Here is a 19,853-nt window from a genome sequence, read left to right on the forward strand (position 1 = left end):
TTCATTTCATTCACTATCTCAGATGCCAATAGAACCTGCTCATGAATGTTTCTTCCCTTGATGAATGCACATTGTTAGGGAGAGATGATTTTTTGGATAATGGTGTTCATTCACAAGGTAATAATCTTAGTAAAGATTTTGAAGCAAAAATTGCTAAGGCCAATGGGTCTAAATTGGTTAGCTTTCTTAGCACCCTTAATCTTTGGAATAAGTACTAGAAAATTTGAATTAAGGCCAGAAGGGATTAAGTGATTATACCAACAGAATTGAATGGCTTTCACTAAATCTTCACAGATAATATCCCATGCTTCTCTGTAGAAAATTCCTGTAAAACCATCAGGTCCAGTAGAGCCATCTTGATTAAACTCAAAAGTAGCTTGCTTAATTTCTTCTTTGGATAGAACTTGTTCTAAGAAACTGTTATTCGTTAATTACTCAATGAGATTCCGGTCCGAAATATTAAGGTTGTTAGTTTGATATGGTTTAATTACAAGCAATTAAATGCATATCTCTAGAAAATAAAAATTGGTAATGTGTATTTACTAATTGGATATTTTCTATTGAGATATTTCAGAAAATATTGAACAGAGCATTTCCAGGAATTATGAAAACCGATTTAGGCATTTATTTCATATCTTAAGAATAATTCGGTTTTGGAAATTCCTTGGTGTCTAAACATCCTTGGTCTATAAATACCAAAGTTTGCATTTCTATCAAACTATCCTTAGAGCCTGGCAAACTTCATATTTTTGTTGTTTCTGGTGGAGCCGTCTATCTGGAGAGGAAAGTATCCTAATTAGGCAAAATCTCTTACGACCGCTCGTTTAAAGACTTATGTGGGATCAAGAAGCTCTACGAGTACCGTTGGTGGGAAACTAGATAATTGCAGTTTATTATAGTTTTCGATTGGTTTGATTGACTAACGGTTGTTGAACTTTGATTGCACCTAGTTTGTTTATTCTTGAGAATCTTCTCTTCTGATATAAGATTCACTCACACTAGATGGAAGTGTCGACAGGATCTTTAGAACTGTTTGTAGATATAAAAACATCTTGTGATAATTCATTGTTAACAGACTCCTTTCTGTACATGATTGATCACAAGAGATTCAAGTGATGTTGTGTAGGTATTTATTGAAGATTAAAGAAGATTTGAAGACGAAAAAGATTTCTTATTTGGTTTCCGTATCTTTGGGTGTGCATAAACCTTGATCGTCTGGGATCCAGCTAGAATCATATTTATGGGATTGATTAGTTGCATGAGATCGGCATCACCTTATAGTTCCTTGTTGGAATCTATATTGATTAATTGCAAATCTAAACTATGTTACTTTGGTTGTTGTTGGATCAATTGATCTAACTAGGCAAAGGAGTTTATTAGTTTAAGCGGAAGAGCCTTTGAATATGACTTGAGATATCTGCATCTGAAAGAATCAAGAGAGTTTTTACCAAACAGATTTGTTGTTCCTTTACAGTTTGGAATACGATACAAAGAAGTTGTTCCAGTGCGTGCACTTATTGAATGTCGGAAGCGCAGGGATACTGAAGAAACTAAATGAACTAGGTTTAGTTGCTTGGTCTCAACTATAGGAAGTTGGTTTAGATTTTGTATAGCGTCTTAATTCTGAGAGTATTCAATTCTGGACTAGGTTCCGGGGTTTTTCTGCATTTGCGGTTTCTCGTTAACAAAATCTAGATGTGTCATTTAGTTTTCCTTTCCTTTCCGCAATTATAATTGTTGTTATTATAATTTAAAGTAAATTACACTAACGTTAACTCCGCTTTACTTGATAGTGATCCTATAGAGTTTTGTTAAGTCCGAACCTATTATCAAGTAATCACACTTTGATTGTTGTATTGTCTCGATCTTATCCATAAACGATCACACAAAGTGTGAATACCGATTTGTCGTATTGTCTCGACTTTATCCATAGACAATCACTTTCGGTAAGAGGACTTATAGGTAGATAATTTAAAGATTGTGGTGTATTTGGGAACCCTCGTCTTTTCAATTAGTGAGAATAAATTGTCTCTTGTTAGTTTAGTTGAAACTCATGTGCAATATGTTAACAATGATAAAACAAAAAGTAGAATTAATCACACTTGGAATAAAGAATGAATTAAAGAGGAGTTCCACTTTTTAGTGATTGGATCAATAATGTCCTTCACAAGTGTTAAATGAGAGTTTCTGCCAGTTTTGAATTGACTTAGAATCCCTGCTAACTTAGGAATCCAGTTTTTCTCACAAATATTTATGCTAAGTCCATCACCTACTTCCCAAATACTGTTTTGTTCGACTAACTTGATACCTTTGCTAATACATTTCAGGATCCATGAACTTGTTGAGGTTTTTTTGGCTCTAAAAGCTGAATTCTTCCTAAATTATTTTGGTTTCAGTTGAGATGCCCATAGTGCTTTAGGTTCAATAATCAATCTCCAAGTTAGTTTTTCTATGAGTGTTAGGTTGAATTTATGAGCATTTATGAAACCTAAGCCCCCCTTACTGATGGGTTTTGAAATAAAAGTGTAAAAAACAGGTAGTATCCCTTATGGTTATCCTCTTTTCCCCACCAAAAATCTCTTTGTAGAGCATCTATTTTGTTAGTAATCTTTTTCGGGATGATAAAGCAACCCATTTGATAACTTGCCATACTTTCTAAAGTCGCCTTACTGAGGATCATTTTACTAGCCTGAGCTAACAGTTTACCTTTCCAAGCTAGCACTTTATTTTCAATTTTTTCAATTATTCCTTCGAAAAACTTAATCTTTGCTTTATCTATGAAAAGAAGGGCTCCCAGATAAGAATCCTTTAGATCTATTTTTTTTAATACTTAGGAAGCATTCTCTGATGTTTAGGTTGAACCATTTTACTGAAGAAGACTCCATATTTTTCAAAGTTAATTAATTGTCCAAGAGCTTTACTAAAAGTTTCAATAATCTGTAGGATTGAATTACATTCCTTGAGATCAGCTCTACTAAACAAAAGACAATCATCAACAAAAAAGAGGTGTGAGATTGGGCTATTCTTAGGTGTCATTTTTACTCCATGAATAATTTTTTCTTGTTCCTTAGATATGAGAAATCTAGAGAAAATCTCCATACAAATAATGAAAAGGTAAGGAGATAAAGGATCACATTGTCTAATTCCTCTAGTAAGCTTAAAGAAGGGTCCATGGTTCCCATTAAGTAAAACAGCTATGGATGTAGTTGAGATACATTGGTAAACAAGATCACAGAAAGATTTGTCAAAGCCAAAGGCTTTAAGTGCCTCCATCAAGAAATCCTAGTTAACTCTATCAAAACTTTGGACATGTCAATTTTAATCCCCATACCTGCTTGTTTAACTTTTTTATTTTTAAAGGAATGAATGATTTCCTGAGCCATAACTATATTATCAGATATTTGTCTGTTAGACAAGAAAGCATACTGGAATTGAGAAATTAAGGAATCTAGGTGCACTTTAATTCTATTAGCAAGTATTTTTGCTATTATTTTGTAAAATAGTGTTACAAAGACCAATTGGTCGAAACTGACTTGGATCTTTTGGGTGTCTAGATTTAGGAATAAGAAATAGAAAGGTTTTGTTGAAATATGGATGCATTTCTCCAGTTTTTAAAAATTGTTGAATAGATGATACTACTTGTTCCCCTACTGTCTCCCAATTTTGTTTAAAAAAGCTAGCAGGAAAGCCATCAGGCCAGGCCTGGTGATTTATTTGGTTTTAAAACTTAAGAACTTTCAAAATTTCTTTAATAGAAGGGACAACATTTAAGATTAAGTTGTTTTCTTGAGAAATAATTGGTTGTATAAGTTGAAAAAGGGATGGGTCAGGGGCTGAGGATTAGGAGTTTTTGAAAATAAGTTTAAAAAGAAATCTGAAAGAATATTTTTCATTTCAGTTTTGTTAAAAGTTATTTCTCCATTTTGGTTTGTTAGGCATTTCATGGTGTTCCATTTTCTTCTCTTTAGGGTTTTAGTATGGAAGTATTTTGTGTTTTTTCCCCTAACTGAACCAAATTATCTCTAGATTGATGTTTAGCTAAGGCTTCCTGGCTATCATAGAGTTGTTTAAGTTGTATCAGTTTATCCTGAATTTTTTCTTTTTTTTTATAGATATGACTTGAAGTATTTAATTTATCTATTTGGGATAAGAGCTTTTTAATTTCTTATGTTGGTTTTCCAAAGATATTTCTTTTCCAATAGTCTAGGTTTTTGCTCAAGGAAACTAAGTTAGTTACAAGTGAGCTAGAAGGGCTATCACATATTATACGATTCCAAGAGTCCTTAATAGTTTGAAGACATGATAATTCATTTTGCCACGTGTCTTAAAATTTGAATGCAGACTCAAATTTAACAAAACTATTGTCAAGGCATAGGGCAATGGGGCAATGATCATAGCCCGCTGCCACCAGATGAGATATTTCAGCCTTTGGGAATTGGAGGTCCCAATCAGCATTTGCTACTATTCTATTAATCTTTCCTGGATATTGGCTAAGTCTTTTTTATGATTATTCCAGGTACATTCATACCCAGAAAACCTCATATCTATCGAGCCAGCATAATTAAGGATGTTTTGATAATAATCACAGTCAGATTTTTTAAAAGGAAGTCCTCCAAGTTTTTCACTTTGGTTGAAATTCATTTTCATATCACCTAGCAAAATCCATGGTAATGAGTTACTATCAACATGTTCTGATATCTTAGTGATATAGTCCCAAGCTGTATGCCTATTAGAAGGATAAGAACTACCATAGAAACAAGTAAGTAACCATTTCTTGTACACAAGATTAGATTTTAAAAAAAAAAAACAAGACAAAAAGAGAGTGCAACGGTGCCTTCTCGGGATTAGGACTTATCTCGTGAGTCTAGCAAAACCCATCTCGTAACACACATCTCATATGGGTCCCACACATCGCCCCTGCTAATCAGCCTAATTCCTGTGGCCGTGGGGGGCAACGGGACTGTGGTACGGGATTTTCAGGGGATTTTTACCCCCGATCAATCTAGAATCATCAGGCTAAAAAAAGCTTCCAAATAAATTCCAGCAAAAATTTTGCGCAGAGGTAGTGAAACTCGAAGGGAACTAGGAATTGAGGGTTTTTGTGGGACTAGGAATCACATTAAAAACACAACTCCAATGCCAAGTAATTCTGTTTATAAATATGAAATATATACGACTGTGCTTACATGATAAGTGATAACGATTAAAACACAACTTACACATGCTACCATATAGAAGAATGGAAGAACCGCTTCTAATAAGTTCAGCTAGTAAGTGTCCCAGTAGATTTTTCACATGCAATATATGTTTTACAGAACTTCCCTTGGAGAGGAAATTCAAGGGATGCCGGCATCCTTATTGTACTAATTGTGTCGCTAAGTATATAAAAGCACAGGTGATTTACCGCCACATCTCGAAGATAACATGCCCTGAATTCAACTGTAATCACTACACCATCTTTCCCGATTAGCAATTAAGTTTTGCACAGCTCTTAAAGCAGTTGCGAATTCGCAACAAAATTTGCAACAACTCAAAAATTAGCAACTGCTACCCGCAATTACAAATTTCGCAACTACCGGAAGCAGTTGCAAATTTTTTAGCCTTGTTGCAATTCGCAACGGCTGAGCTTACCACACTTGTGTGCAAGGTAACACCAGAGTTTCAAGTGTGCGATCCGGCTGAGTGGGTGGTCACACTAGTTCTATTTTTCAACCCAAACATATGAAATCATTTTACATGGGAAAGATTATTCCACCTTTTTTTCATTATCTTATATCCAACCCTAACTCCCTCCCTTACTTATATTTCTTTTCTTCTTTCATCGACCAGGAGCAGCGCCTCCATCTTATTCTAATTTCCATCTCTATTATCTTTATCAGCACCTACTGAATACGAAGATTCGTCTACAAAATCCATTAATAACATCATATTTTCTCTATTTTTTCACCAGCACCAACTGAAAACAAAGATTCACCAGCAAAACCCATCAACATCATCAGTTCTTGAAGATTTGTTCTGGATCGATAAAGAATAGTCGATGAGGGTCATCAACGGTAATCGAGAGTAATTTATGTTGTCTAAAGCTATTGGTAATTTTACTGAAACTCAGATTATGTCTCTTGTTTTTTTTATGTTGTTGGTAAGGGAAACCCTAGGTTTGTTTCTGCTTTGGTTGATGATGGTGGTGATGTGAATTTTAGGGATTGGTCAAATTAGAATCTTTCTTGTTTGCATATATTAATTCAAAATAATATAAATGTGGTTATGGTTTCATTGAATCTGGCTGTGAGATTGATGGTTAAATTGATTGATTTTTACATGATTCAATTGATTGTTGTTTTTGCAGCTGGTAATTCCAGAAATTTGTATAATTCGTGTGTATAATTAGCTCAGAAATTGTTTTACTTACCTGAGCCAGTAAGAGAAGTCCTACCCCAAGTACGTATAACAAAGAAATTGAAGTATATGTGTTGTGGAATTGTTGAATGTGCTTCTGCAGATTTTAGAAACATATCGCCTTATGCATAAAGAAATGGAGGCAAAACTTGGATGTAAGTTGATTTTTGTTCTTTTTTATACTACATTGTAGTAAATTGGTCTATTGAATTGAAGAAAGTGTTGTTAGTGGTAGTACTTGATACATTTCTATCTTTTATTAGGAAACAGTTGTTTGGTATCTTTACTCTTTCCAAGTACTTGCACCTATCCTTTTTGTCGGTACTACTTGCCAGTCAATAAAATCCGCACTCGCTTCACTTTAAGTGGTATTTCTACTTTGTTTCATATAAAATCAGACATCCCCTGCAATGCTGGTCATCACTTGGGACTTAGTGAAGCTGTTAAAAAGGTACCTAGGTGTGTAAGTTACGGTAACTGAGCAGTAACAAGTACTGATAATTTAGAGGGTTCTTTGTACCATGTATGAAATACATGGGAGGCCCGCAAATCAACACAAGGAGGCATGCAAGGCAGATTAATGCCAGGAGGCATGCATGGCAAGTCAATAGGCATGCATGGAAGTTTCATGCAGAATTAACTACACAACAATTGCTAAATTCATTCATGGCAGTTTCATGCCAACTTATTACCTGGAGGCATGCAAGGGAAGTAAATATCATTTATGTTTACCTCACAATAAGGGTAAGAGCCTAGTTCAGAATTGTATAAATAGAGGGAAATGTAATCCTGTGGAGGAGGGAGGAAAAAGGGTGAGAAGATCAGAAATCATTCTAATCCATATATCAATAAAATATTTCTCCCTACGGGGATTGTTCCGTGGATGTAGGAAACATTTGCCGAACCACGTTAAATTCGTGTGTCAGTTGTTCATAATTATTTCCTATTATTTATCGGGTTTACATCAACAACACCAGTTTTATCGTGTTCTGTACCTGGAAATATTTCTGGGTACAAACATTGGCGCCAGATAAGGGGGTTCGTGTAAAACAATCGTGTTTTATCATTGAGATAGGTGCGCCAAAAGCTCAGAAATCATACCACGAATCTCCATGCAAAAATCAGCAAAAAAGAAAAAAATTAGGGTTGAAAAAACCGTTACAAAGGTTAAAGAAACCGTTGCGACGTTGAAGAAAACTTTACGAAGGTTGATGAAACTGTTGCGAAACAGTTGAAGAAAGCGTGGCCAAAACAAGCAAAAATTTCTGTGTTCGAGAAACTTTTATATGCATTTGGGGAAGCAACATGATCGAGTTCGAGGTTCTTGGATAACGACATGATCGAGTTTGTGGTTCGTGGATAGCGACATGATCGAGTTCGAGATGAGGATTGCATAGACTCTTCATTATTTAGCCTTGCATCACTTCGCAAGCACCTAAAGCCTCACCTTGCACATGAGCACATAAGTCTTGCTTTTATCGCAAGCATAAAATTTTGTCTTGCAGCGAGTATGAAAGACTTGCAGCTTGGAAAGCATAAAGTCTCGTCTGAACCACGAGACGAATGCCCGATATTGGTCCAAAGACTCGTACTTAACACAAGCAACATCCAGCCTGCCCGAGCAGCAAATGCTAGCCTTATTACCTTGCGAGCAAAAATCCTTGCCCTAGCCGCAAGCACACACTACATTCTACTCAAGACTCGACTAGCTATCGAGCATCACAAGTCTACCACGTGGCAAAAAGTCTCACCTAACACGTGAGAAAAATTTATTGCAGGTTATCACAGTTGGGGGTGTCTATGTAATGTCTCTACTCACGCTTGGGGGCGACTGGCGAGTTACGTCATCAACGATCGACGCGAAGGAAAAAAAAAATTCTTAACCCCCAACAAGTTGGAGGTTAAGAGGGGGCGATGTTTGTACCGTATATAAAATACACGGGAGGCCCAAAAATCAATACAAGGAGGCATGAAAGGCATATTAATGCCAGGAGGCATGCAGGGAAAGTCAATAAGCATGCATGGAAGTTTCATGCAGAATTAACTACACATCAATTGATCAATTCATGCAGGGAAGTTTCATGCAAACTTATTACCTGGAGGCATGCAAGGGAAGGAAATACCATTTATGTTTACCTCACAATAAGGGTAACAGCCTAGTTCAGAATTGTATAAATAGAGGGAAATGTAATCTTGTGGAGGAGGGAGGAAAAGGGGTGAGAAGATAAAAAATCATTGTAATCCATATATCAATAAAATATTTCTCCCTACGGGGATTGTTCCCTGGATGTAGGCAATGTTTGCTGAACCACGTTAAATTCGTGTGTCAGTTGTTCATAATAATTTTCTGTTATTTACTCGGTTTACATCAACAATACCAGTTTTATCGTGTTCTGTACCTGGAAATATTTATGGGTACAAACATTGGCGCCGGCTAAGGGGATTCGTGTAAAACAATCGTGTTTTATCATTGACATAGGTGCATCAAAAGCTCAGAAATCATGCCACGAATTTCCATGCAAAAATCAGCAAAAAAGAAAAAAATTAGGGTTGAAGAAACCGTTGCGAGGTTGAAGAAACCGTTACAAAGGTTGAAGAAACCGTTGCGATGTTGAAGAAACCGTTACGAAGGTTGAAGAAACTGTTAAGAAACAGTTGAAGAAAGCGTGGCCAAAATTGTAGTAGCAGCATGTTAGCAAAAAATTTTGTGTTCGAGAAACTTTTATATACGCTTGGGGAAGCAACATGATCGAGGTCGAGGTTCGTGGATAACAACATGATTGAGTTTGTGGTTCGTGGATAGCGACATGATCGAGTTCGAGATGAGGATTGTATAGAACCTTCATTATTTAGCCTTGCATCACTTCGCAAGCACCTAAAACCTCACCTTGCACGTGAGCACATAAGTCTTGATTTTATCGCAAGCATAAAATTTCGTCTTGCAGCGAGTATGAAAGACTTGCACCTTGGAAAGCATAAATTCTCGTCTGAACCACGAGTCGAACGCCCGATATTGGTCCAAAGACTCGTACTTAACACAAGCAACAGCCAGCCTGCCCGAGCAGCAAGCACTAGCCTTATTACGTTGCGAGCAAAAAGCCTTGCCCTAGCCGCAAGCACACACTACATTCTACTCAAGACTCGACTAGCTATCGAGCATCACAAGTCCACCACGTGGAAAAAATTCTCGCCTAGCACGTGAGCAAATTTTACTGCAGGTTATCACAGTTTAGGGTGTCTATGTAATGTATCTACTCACGCTTGGGGGCGACTGGTGAGTTACGCCATCGACGATCGACGCGAAGGAAAAACAAAATTCTTAACCCCCAACAAGTTGGAGGTTAAGAGGGGGAGATGTTTGTACCGTGTATAAAATACGCGGGAGGCCCGCAAATCAATACAAGGAGGTATGCAAGGCATATTAATGCCAGGAGGCATGCATGGCAATTCAATAGGCATGCATGGAAGTTTCATGCATAATTAACTACACAACAATTGCTTAATTCATGCAGGGCAGTTTCATGCAAACTTATTACCTGGAGGCATGCAAGGAAAGTAAATAACATTTATGTTTACCTCAGAATAAGGGTAAGATCCTAGTTCAGAATTGTATAAATAGAGGGAATGTAATCTTGTTAAATGGGGAGGAGGTAGAGAAAAAATACCATGTAATTATATTATCAATAAAAAATCACTCCCCAAGGGGATTCTTCCGTGGGTGTAGGAAAACCATGCCGAACCACGTAAAATCTGTGTCTCTTTTCTTTATGCTTGTTTCATGTTTTAAACCCTTTTTTCCTCAACAATACCAAAATCATCGTGTTTAGTGCCAGGAAATATTTCTGGGTACAAACAAGGGTTTTATTCATTCTTTTCTACCAAATACTGGAATTTGGTTGTTATGCTCATTAAGCTAGTTTTGTGATTTCATAGATTTTTGGTTTCTCGAATACGAGATCAGTCTTTGTACATCTTGGCCAATCAGAGTCACACCTGAATCATGAGTCAAAGAGGTTTGAGTTATAGTTTTGTTGTGAAGGGTACAATTGTTCTAGTAGAAAATACATCATTTTCTGGTAACTTTAGTACCATTGCAGCCTAATGCTTACAAAAACTTCCTCAATGACAATGGATTAGGTACATTGTTTACTATTACAATTTTCATTGAAAGTTTTTTTTTGTTGTTGTTTTTAATCATGCAATCTCATATATAATTTATTGGTCATGTAGCGTTTCTTGTTGTCGCGAACGAAGCAACTGGAAGAAGTATACCCTTTGTGTTTCTTGAGCGAGTGAAAGACGATTTTTAAGCAGCGTTATGCAACAATCATCGTCTACTTTCCGTTGTAGTTTCTTGTTACTTTCAGTGTGTTAAAAGGGTTGAACAACACTAGGTAATCCTCCTTGTGCAATCATTTTATCATAAACCTGCTTTGCTTCTCCAATGCAGTGACCCTTGCAAAACCCCAATATCCTCTTACTCTTATCAACAACTCTAGGGAACAAGATTCTCAATTTAGTAAGAAACTCAAATGATTATGATTTATTATTTTTCTACTATATTGATTTACATCTTGTGATTCCTAAAATGTATATTTATGAAAATTACGGTTTGGTTCATTAAAGCATACTCCAACAAACATTTTTGTCTCCTAGTTTAGCATGATGCGTTCTTTTCCTTAACGATTCTCTATGTAGTATATTATATCTCTGTCTAATGTACTACATCTATCTTCATATATAGCCTGTACTTCTTTTATTTTATTTGTATCAGTATACTCACTGAGTTAAGGTGAATTGCGCCAGGTGCATATTGCTGGTGTTGGCGATTTTCCTCTAGCGAGTGTTACTAGCTTAGCTGATCCTTTCCCTTTACCATCTGTTGATACCAATAATCTGAAGGTACCCATTGTTTATGTTTTAGTTTTTAAACTTTGTTTGTAAAAAACGGGAAATAATCAAATAACATATTAATTCAGAATTATAACGGGAAATAATTCTAGAATATTCTAAGTAAGCTCCTTTGAGCTGAAGTTAGACTCTGGTTCTTGTATATGTGATTTTATGGATCTTGAATACTTTGAAAAGTGTTAGTCGATGAATTTGACACGCCTCTTCACTTTTTATATGACCTTTAATCTTTATACCAACAGTGACTTGTTTCAAATATTAAGAAATCAAAGGAAAGTAATCTTCAGGTGACAGACGTTCCATTTTTAACTATTTCCCCTTGAACTTACATAAAAGATGAGCAACTATATTTCTGAATTTCTAGGTGGATGCTTATTACATGACTGACCCTCATCCTGATGGTATGTAGTGAAATCCCCATCATACCTGTCTAACTCTGTCATTGATTATGCAACTAAATTTGTCTGATTATTCTTATTTATTTCCATTGCTGAATTAGGAACTCAAGTTATACTTTTCATTGAGAGGGCCTTAGCTCCATCTGGGCTATCAAAGGAAGATGTTAATTATGTGAATGCACATGCTACTTGAACACCAGCTTGAGACTTGAAAGAATACCAATCTCTTATCATTGTTTTGGTCAGAACCCTGAGGTAATGTGAACATGATTGCTAAAATTCTGATCATGCACCCACGTTGCTTCTTCTGTAGTACTTTTCCATTAAGAATGCAAGAATAAACTTGATTACACCAAAATGAGAAATTCTTGTCTTAGGCAGTTAATTGGCTTAGGCATCAACAAAAACTACGTGGCAGAAATTCTTGCAGTATCAGGTAGTTTGGAGTAAGTAGTTAGGTGGATTCTGATAAAATAAAGGTTCAATCAAATTCTGTGAGTAATGCCCATGCATTAGAATTTCCTACATTTCTTAGGTGGTATGAACACACTTTATGAGAAGTTTAACTTTTATACTGATATACTATGGCCAATATAGGATTTTACTTGTCTAGTGATAACCACAGGAAATACAATACACGCATTGGCTTGATTTTTTGTTACTCTATTTGGTCCAACACAAGGATATATCAAAGTGACAAGGATGATGATTTTTTGCATTATCTTTCTTCTTTCTTTCTTGTGTATCTGGAGTTCGCTATGGTAAATGGTATTCTCACTTAGGTGGTTAACAATTGATTTTTCAATGTTTCAGGGGTTTTCCAATGTTTCTCTTTGTTTTTCACGTTTCATGCAATTCATCAGTCTTATGATAGATTAGGATCATTTGTTTTGTCACGAAGACCACCAATGCTGGGAAAATTACGTCAAAATTGCATGTAATTGAGCTCGGTGCCCATCTAGGTATGCTAAAGAAAATCCCCAAGGTTAAGTCCTTGTCCTCATATTTTTTACATTTATTGTCTAATTAAGAATTACATTGCTACATTTATAAACTTAAGTGGGGGATTCCAGACTTTTTTTAGTTGTACTTATCATTTTTTTAGAAACTTTAGAAATGTTTACTAAATTTTTCTATTAGTAATGGAGAACATCTTTGTTCAATGCACACTTAATGTCTCTTTATTTTTTCAATGCGCAATTGATGTCTCTTTCAGTGAATTTTTGGCATGAAATTTTTCCAAAGAACTCTTGACTAGGTCATCTGATGATTGACTTGACTTTTCTTTAAGTTGCAAATATTTAGTAACGACTGAAAGTTGTTGCTAAATTTAGAACCAGAAAAATAAAACCGGGTCCGGCTAAGATTAGTCGTTCTAAGTGTTTTGGTTCTAAAATTCGCAACTGCTCGAAGCTGTTGCGACAAGAATAAAACAACAACTGACCGTTGTTGCTAAACCTGTTCGTAACGGCTTAAGAGATGTTGCAAAAATAAATGCAACGCCACGTTCCGCAACGGCTGGCTGCTGTTACAAGTTCCTTTTGCAACAACAGGCAGCCGTTGATAATTCTGAAAAATGGTGTAGTGAATGTCATGTTGGATGCTTCATCGTACCAATTAGTTCTCCCCAAAAGTGTTTTTGAAAAGTGGTGTCGTGCTCTCAGTGAATCAACAGTATTTTTGAATGCATCAAGAGGTGGGGTAGCCTATAGACGATCTTATTGCCCTTATCGAAATTGTTCCGAATTGGTTTTGAATGAATATGTTGGATATTCTAGTTCAAGCAAGATTACATAATCCAACTGTCCTAGTTGCAAAAAGCCTTTCTGTTTCCGTTGCATGGTTCCATGAAAAGAGAAACATCGGTGCAGTAGTAATGGTGAGATCATAATCGACATCGACAGTAAAGATGATTCGTTGTTCATGAATATTATTAAAAAGAAGCGACGGAGAAGGTGCCCGTCTTGCAAGCATTACATTGAGCGCTACGAGGGTTGTAAGATGATTACATGCAGGTGTTCTTATATGTCCTCTTCAGACGTTTTTTTTTCTTCTAACGTATTGTTATTTATTGATTTATCTAACTTGTTAACCAAGATTTAAAATCCAACTCGGAACAGGAAATTAACTTATTCTACTTACAATTTTTAAACGAAGGTACGGAACAGTTTTTTGCCACGATTGTGGCAGCATTTAGTTTAGCAGCATTCGATGTAATTGCCAACCAACTCGGACCTAGGAGATGATTTTTTTGTTTGTTCTTGTATGTGCCGTGTGTCTATTGACGTTTTTTATATGTGGCATAATTATTTATACTATTTTGGGGGAAACTGGGTTGATTCCATATGATTATAGGATTAAACAAGGGATAGCCATGACTGTGGACGCTCTAAGGGACTAAACAAGATAACGATGAGAGTAAAATTATGAACATAACTTATGAAGAAAAATGTTGGATTCATGTAGATGGACTAACGGGTATATGGCAGAGGGGAAAGAATCACTTGAGCATATTGGGACAATGTAATACTCAAGGAAAGTTCCCTATAAGTTCTAGAACTATGCTTTTAGAACTCTGCTATATTTAGAAGTTCTTGTAACTTAGAAAACTCAATATACTTGTGTTGCACGTATCTTTAGAAGTCGTACATATATAAATACATAGCTCTCTTGTATATTTTGTATTTATTCATTAAGGAATCAATTGTTTAATCAAACCTATTGTCTATCTTCTCTTCTATTGTCTATCTTCTATTCTGATCCTAATATGTATCTCAAGATAAACTTATATCTCAACTTGGTATCATCCTGGTTGTGATCATTCATGTCTTCCGCACCCTCTTCTGATTCTACAGTATCAACTATTCTCAACTCCGCTCTATCAATGATGGCATCGTCTGTCTTTTCTCAACCTCATCATATTATTACTGTTAAACTTGATGAAACAAACTACTCTCTATGGCGTGCTCAATTACTACCCTATCTTCAAGGCTACCATCTTGATGGTTACGCTAACGGTAAAAAACCTTGTCCTGCAGCTACTCTTGAAGATGAAACCCCTAATCCCGTGTTTGCTCCATGGGTAAACCAAGACAAAATTCTTATTGGCTGGATATTTTCTTCTCTTACCCCTACCGTCCTTTGTCATGTTCATCGTCTCAAAACTTCATCAGAAGTCTGGTCCTCCCTTAAATCACCCTTTTCCTCCAAGTATGATGCTCATATTCACCATCTTCAGTGTAAACTTCGTGTGTTTAAAAAGGGATCACTCTCTATGAGAGCATACATTGATCGTGCTCGTGATATTGTTGAAAGTCTTGCTGCCTCTGACACAACTTTCACCAATACTGAATTACGTCATTGCATTCTTGCTGGTCTGGATACCTCTTATGATGCTACAGTCACCTCTCCAACTACCTCTATAGGAACCATGAAACTTGAAGATTTCATCACATATCATCTTATTTTGAGTTAAGAATAGATCAACAGCACAAGGCTCTTACTTATCAACCTGTAGTTGCTGTTTCATCACGTTTCTCTTCTTCAAATAATGGATTGTCACCTAAACCTAATCCAGCTAATCCGCAATTTTCTAATACTACTAATCGACAAACTATGCCTTGTCAACTATGTGACAAACCTGGTCACCTTGCTCATCTGTTTTGGAAACGATTTGATCGTACTTTTCGTCCTCAACCTCCTCGACGACCACAATCATAACAATCCTCACCTCCTCGTGCCTATGTTGCTGATACTCAAAGGTCTTCTTTTTTCTCTCCATGGATACCTGATAGTGGATCTACTGATCATATCACTAATGATCTTACCGGATTGCATCTTCAGTCAGAATATACTGGCCCTGATAAAATTAAAATGGGTAATGGATCATCTATTCCTATTTATCATGTTGGCTCGTCTATCTTAGGCACCCCTGATCGTAGTTATATCTCAACAATACCTTATTTGCACCGCAAATCTCTCATAACTTATTGTCAGTTTCACGTCTTAATACTGATAATGATGTATTGTTTGAGCTTCACCCTGATTTTTGTATTGTGAAGTATCGATGTACGGGGAAGGTGCTTTTACGCGGCAATAAGATTGGTGGTCTCTATGTTCTTGACAGTGCAACAACCTCTTCAACAACCCTTGCTGGTGAATGCACTAGTTTATAAAATTGGCACTCTAGGCTAGGCCATCCCATGATGCGAACTGTGCGTCATGTTATATCTAAGTTTTCTCTTCCTGTTTCTAGCAAAAATATAAGCTTCTGTTCTTCCTGTCATGAACATCGAAGTCATAAGATACCTTTTTCTTCTAACAATACTATTTATCTGCATCCTCTTGATTTAATTGTCTCTGATGTTTGGGGTCCTTCTCATTTTATTTCTAATGAAGGTTATCGATATTATATCATCTTTATTGCTGCATAATCTCGCTTTACTTTGATATTTCCTTTATCTAATAAATCAGATGTTTATTCTATCTTTCTTGTTTTTCAAAAACATGTTGAAAATCTCTTTAATAGAAAGATAAAAAAATTTCAATCAGATAATGCAGCTGAGTATCACAAACTCACTCCTTATCTCTAACAACATGGAATTTTTCATCGTTTCTCTTGTCCACACACGTATGAACAAAATGGACTAGTTGAACGTAGGCATCGTCACATCCGTGAAACAGGTCAAACACTTCTATCAATTCCCTCTATGCATCATCTTATTGGTATGATTCTTTCTTTACATCTTGCTTTCTGATGAATAGAGTTCCTTCATCTGCTCTTGATAAAACCTTTCCATATGAAGTTTTATTTGGTTCTTCACCTGATTACACATCTTTTCGTGTTTTTGGATGTCCTTTTTTTCCTCACCTTCGTCCTTATAGAACCTATAAAATGGAACCATCATCTTCTCCTTGTGTATTCATTGGATATAACCCACAACACAAAGGACACAAATGTCTTCATATACCAACTAGTTGCATCTACATAAGTAGGCATGTAGTATTTGATGAGACTACTTTTCCTTTTGCAACGTTGAAAGCACCATCTCAGGCATCCACTTCCTCCGATCAGGTATTATCTCCTTTGCACATTATTTCTTTTATTCCTGTATCTGGTAGTTCCAATAAATCATCACCACCTAATACTCAAGGAAAGGAGGTACATGATGTGCTTTCACCATTACAACAAGAGCAACTATCTGAAGATAATACTTTTTAGTCTACTCCGGTGTCGCCTGCATCTACTTCTGAAGACATATTTCCAGACTTACCTTCATCATCTAATACTCAAGGAAATACTCGGTCTCAAGAGAATTCTACATTTCCAACTAATACTGATTCGCAGTCTACCAATACCCAGTAACTCAGTCTCACCCTATGGTTACTCGAGCTAAAGATGGAATTTTCAAACCAAATACTTCCAAGTATGCTCTTATCAGTGATTCTCTCCTCGAACCAACGTGTTATTCTCAAGATCGAGCTGATCCCAACTGGAGTCAACCATCTGATGATGAGTATAATGCTTTAATCAAAAATGGTACGTGGATATTAGTACCTTATCATCCTTCCATGAATCTGGTTGGATGTAAATGGGTGTATCGCATAAAATGCAAAGCTGATGGTAAAATTGAGCGATTCAAAGCTCACCTTGTAGATAAAGGGTATAATCAACAGGAAGGTGTTGATTGTGGAGAAACTTATAGTCATGTTGTGAAACCTTGGACTATTCGTATCATTCTCACTCTGGCATTGTCTCATAATTGGTATATTCATCAACTGGATGTTCAGAACGCGTTTTCGCATGGTAATCTTGAAGAGGAAGTCTACATGAAACAACCTCCAGGCTACACGGATCCTAATTTCCCAATATACGTCTGTAAACTTCAAAAATCACTTTACGGACTTAAACAAGCACCACGTGCCTGGTATCACAGACTCTGTGCTTTTTTGCTTCAACTTTGGTTTACTACTTCTAAATGTGATTCATCACTGTTTATTCGACGAGATGTTACTGGAATTTTTTTTCTATTGGTTTACGTTGATGATATCATCCTCACTAGATCCAATCCTGGAAGCTTCGATTCTATTCGTACATCTCTACACAAAGAATTTGCAATTAAGGATCTCGGTTCTTTATCTTACTTCCTTGGAATTGAAGCAATTCGTAATTCTTCTGGCTTGTTTCTTACACAGAAAAGGTACACTCATGAGCTTCTTATTCGAGCAAAAATGGATGGTGTTAAGCCAATTCAAACTCCAATGAGCACTTCTGGAGATATATCATCCGATCGTAGTACTTTATTAACATATGCAACAGAATACAAAAGTATTGTAGGAGCATTAAAATACCTGACATTCACTCGTCCTGACATAGCTTATGCTGTCAATAAAGCTTATCAATTCATGCATGCACCAACATAATTTCACTGGGAATTGGTTAAACGAATATTAAGGTATCTCAAACATACATCTACTTATGGAATTCTTCTCAAGCCAGCTGATAATCTTCAGTTATCATTCACTGCCTACACGGATTCATATTGGGAAGGTTCTTTAGAAGATCGTTGTTCTACCAGTGAATACTGTGTCTATCTAGGTGGTAATATTATTTCTTGGAGTGCTCGTAAAAATAAGACAGTATCTCGATCTAGCACTGAAGCTAAGTATCGAGGGCTTGCAATTGCCACTGCTGAAATCATGTGGATTCAATCTCTTCTAAAAGAATTACAGATTTCTACACAATCTCCACCTATTCTGTGGTGTGATAATCTTGGAGCAACCTATCTTACTGTCAATCCAATCTTTCATGCTCGGACAAAGCATATAGAAATTGATTATCACTTTGTTCATGATAACGTTGCTTTAAAACTACTTGATGTTCAATTCATTTCATCCAAAGATCAGATAGCAGATATATTTACCAAGCCAATCCCTAAGGATCGTTTCAATTCACTGAGATTCAAGCTAACAGTTCAAGATGACCCGTTACGCTTGCGGGAGGGTATTGGGACAACGTAATACTCAAGGAAAGTTTTGTATAAGTTCTAGAACTATGCTTCTAGAACTCTCATATACATAGAAGTTCTTGTAACTTAGGAAACTCAATATACTTGTGTTGCACGTAGATTTAGAAGTCGTACATAGATAAATACATAACTCTCTTGTATATTTTGTATTCATTCATTAAGGAATCAATTGTTCAATCAAACCTATTGTCTATCTTCTCTTCTGATCCTAATCTGTATCTCAAGCTAAACCTATATCTCAACTGAGCGCATCTGTAATCTGTTAGTTCACCGGATCCATGCATCTTTGATGGATAATGTAGATAATGAAGCAAAATGATACAATATCTTTGGGAAATGTTGGTCTTATATTTTTGCGGGTTAACGCACAAATGTACGACGACTTCATGTCTGTGCTGTCAGACCTCGTAGCAGGGGAGCCGGGAGGAGCCAACTCCCAACAAGCTCTCAAATGTTTTTTATGTGTACACATACTAACCCACCAATATTTTAATCATGTTTTCCTCTTACACTTTGAATTATTTTTTCTTGGCATGTTTTTAGGCTTCTAATCCTTACCTCCGTACAACAACATATTATTGCAAAACTTCAGTAGGTATAGAGAAAGTCTTATGGTGAATCCAACCTATTTCAAGCTTGGAAAAAATGTGGAATGTCAAGATTAATGGATTCCAAATTGGTGCCATCCATACTTTTTTCAATCCATGTTTCATGGTTTTGTGTAATGGTGTATGGAATCTAAAAAACACTATTCTAAATAGCGTTAAAAAAACGATATTCAGAATATTTTTTTTCTTTTTATATCTTTTAGCATAAGTCAAACACAAAAAAACTATTTTTAATTTCAACCATGCAAATGTATTCTAGTCAAATACCATTGACAAGACAAACTCCATTCGTTTTAGCTTATCCATGATTCCATCATAAGACTTGAGCTTCCATTAACAATCCCAAATGCTGAGGTGGCATGTAAGATGAAAAATTGAATTCTACCACCATAAGACTTGCTCTAATGGTCGGACAAGTTTTCTCATTTTTTACCCCTTGTAAGTAGTTGTAACGATATCCTTCAATCTCGGCAACATATATGTAGAGACGGCTCGAGATTGAAACAAGAGCT

Source organism: Papaver somniferum, chromosome 6 (assembly GCF_003573695.1).
Source record: "Papaver somniferum cultivar HN1 chromosome 6, ASM357369v1, whole genome shotgun sequence".
NCBI lineage: Eukaryota > Viridiplantae > Streptophyta > Magnoliopsida > Ranunculales > Papaveraceae > Papaver > Papaver somniferum.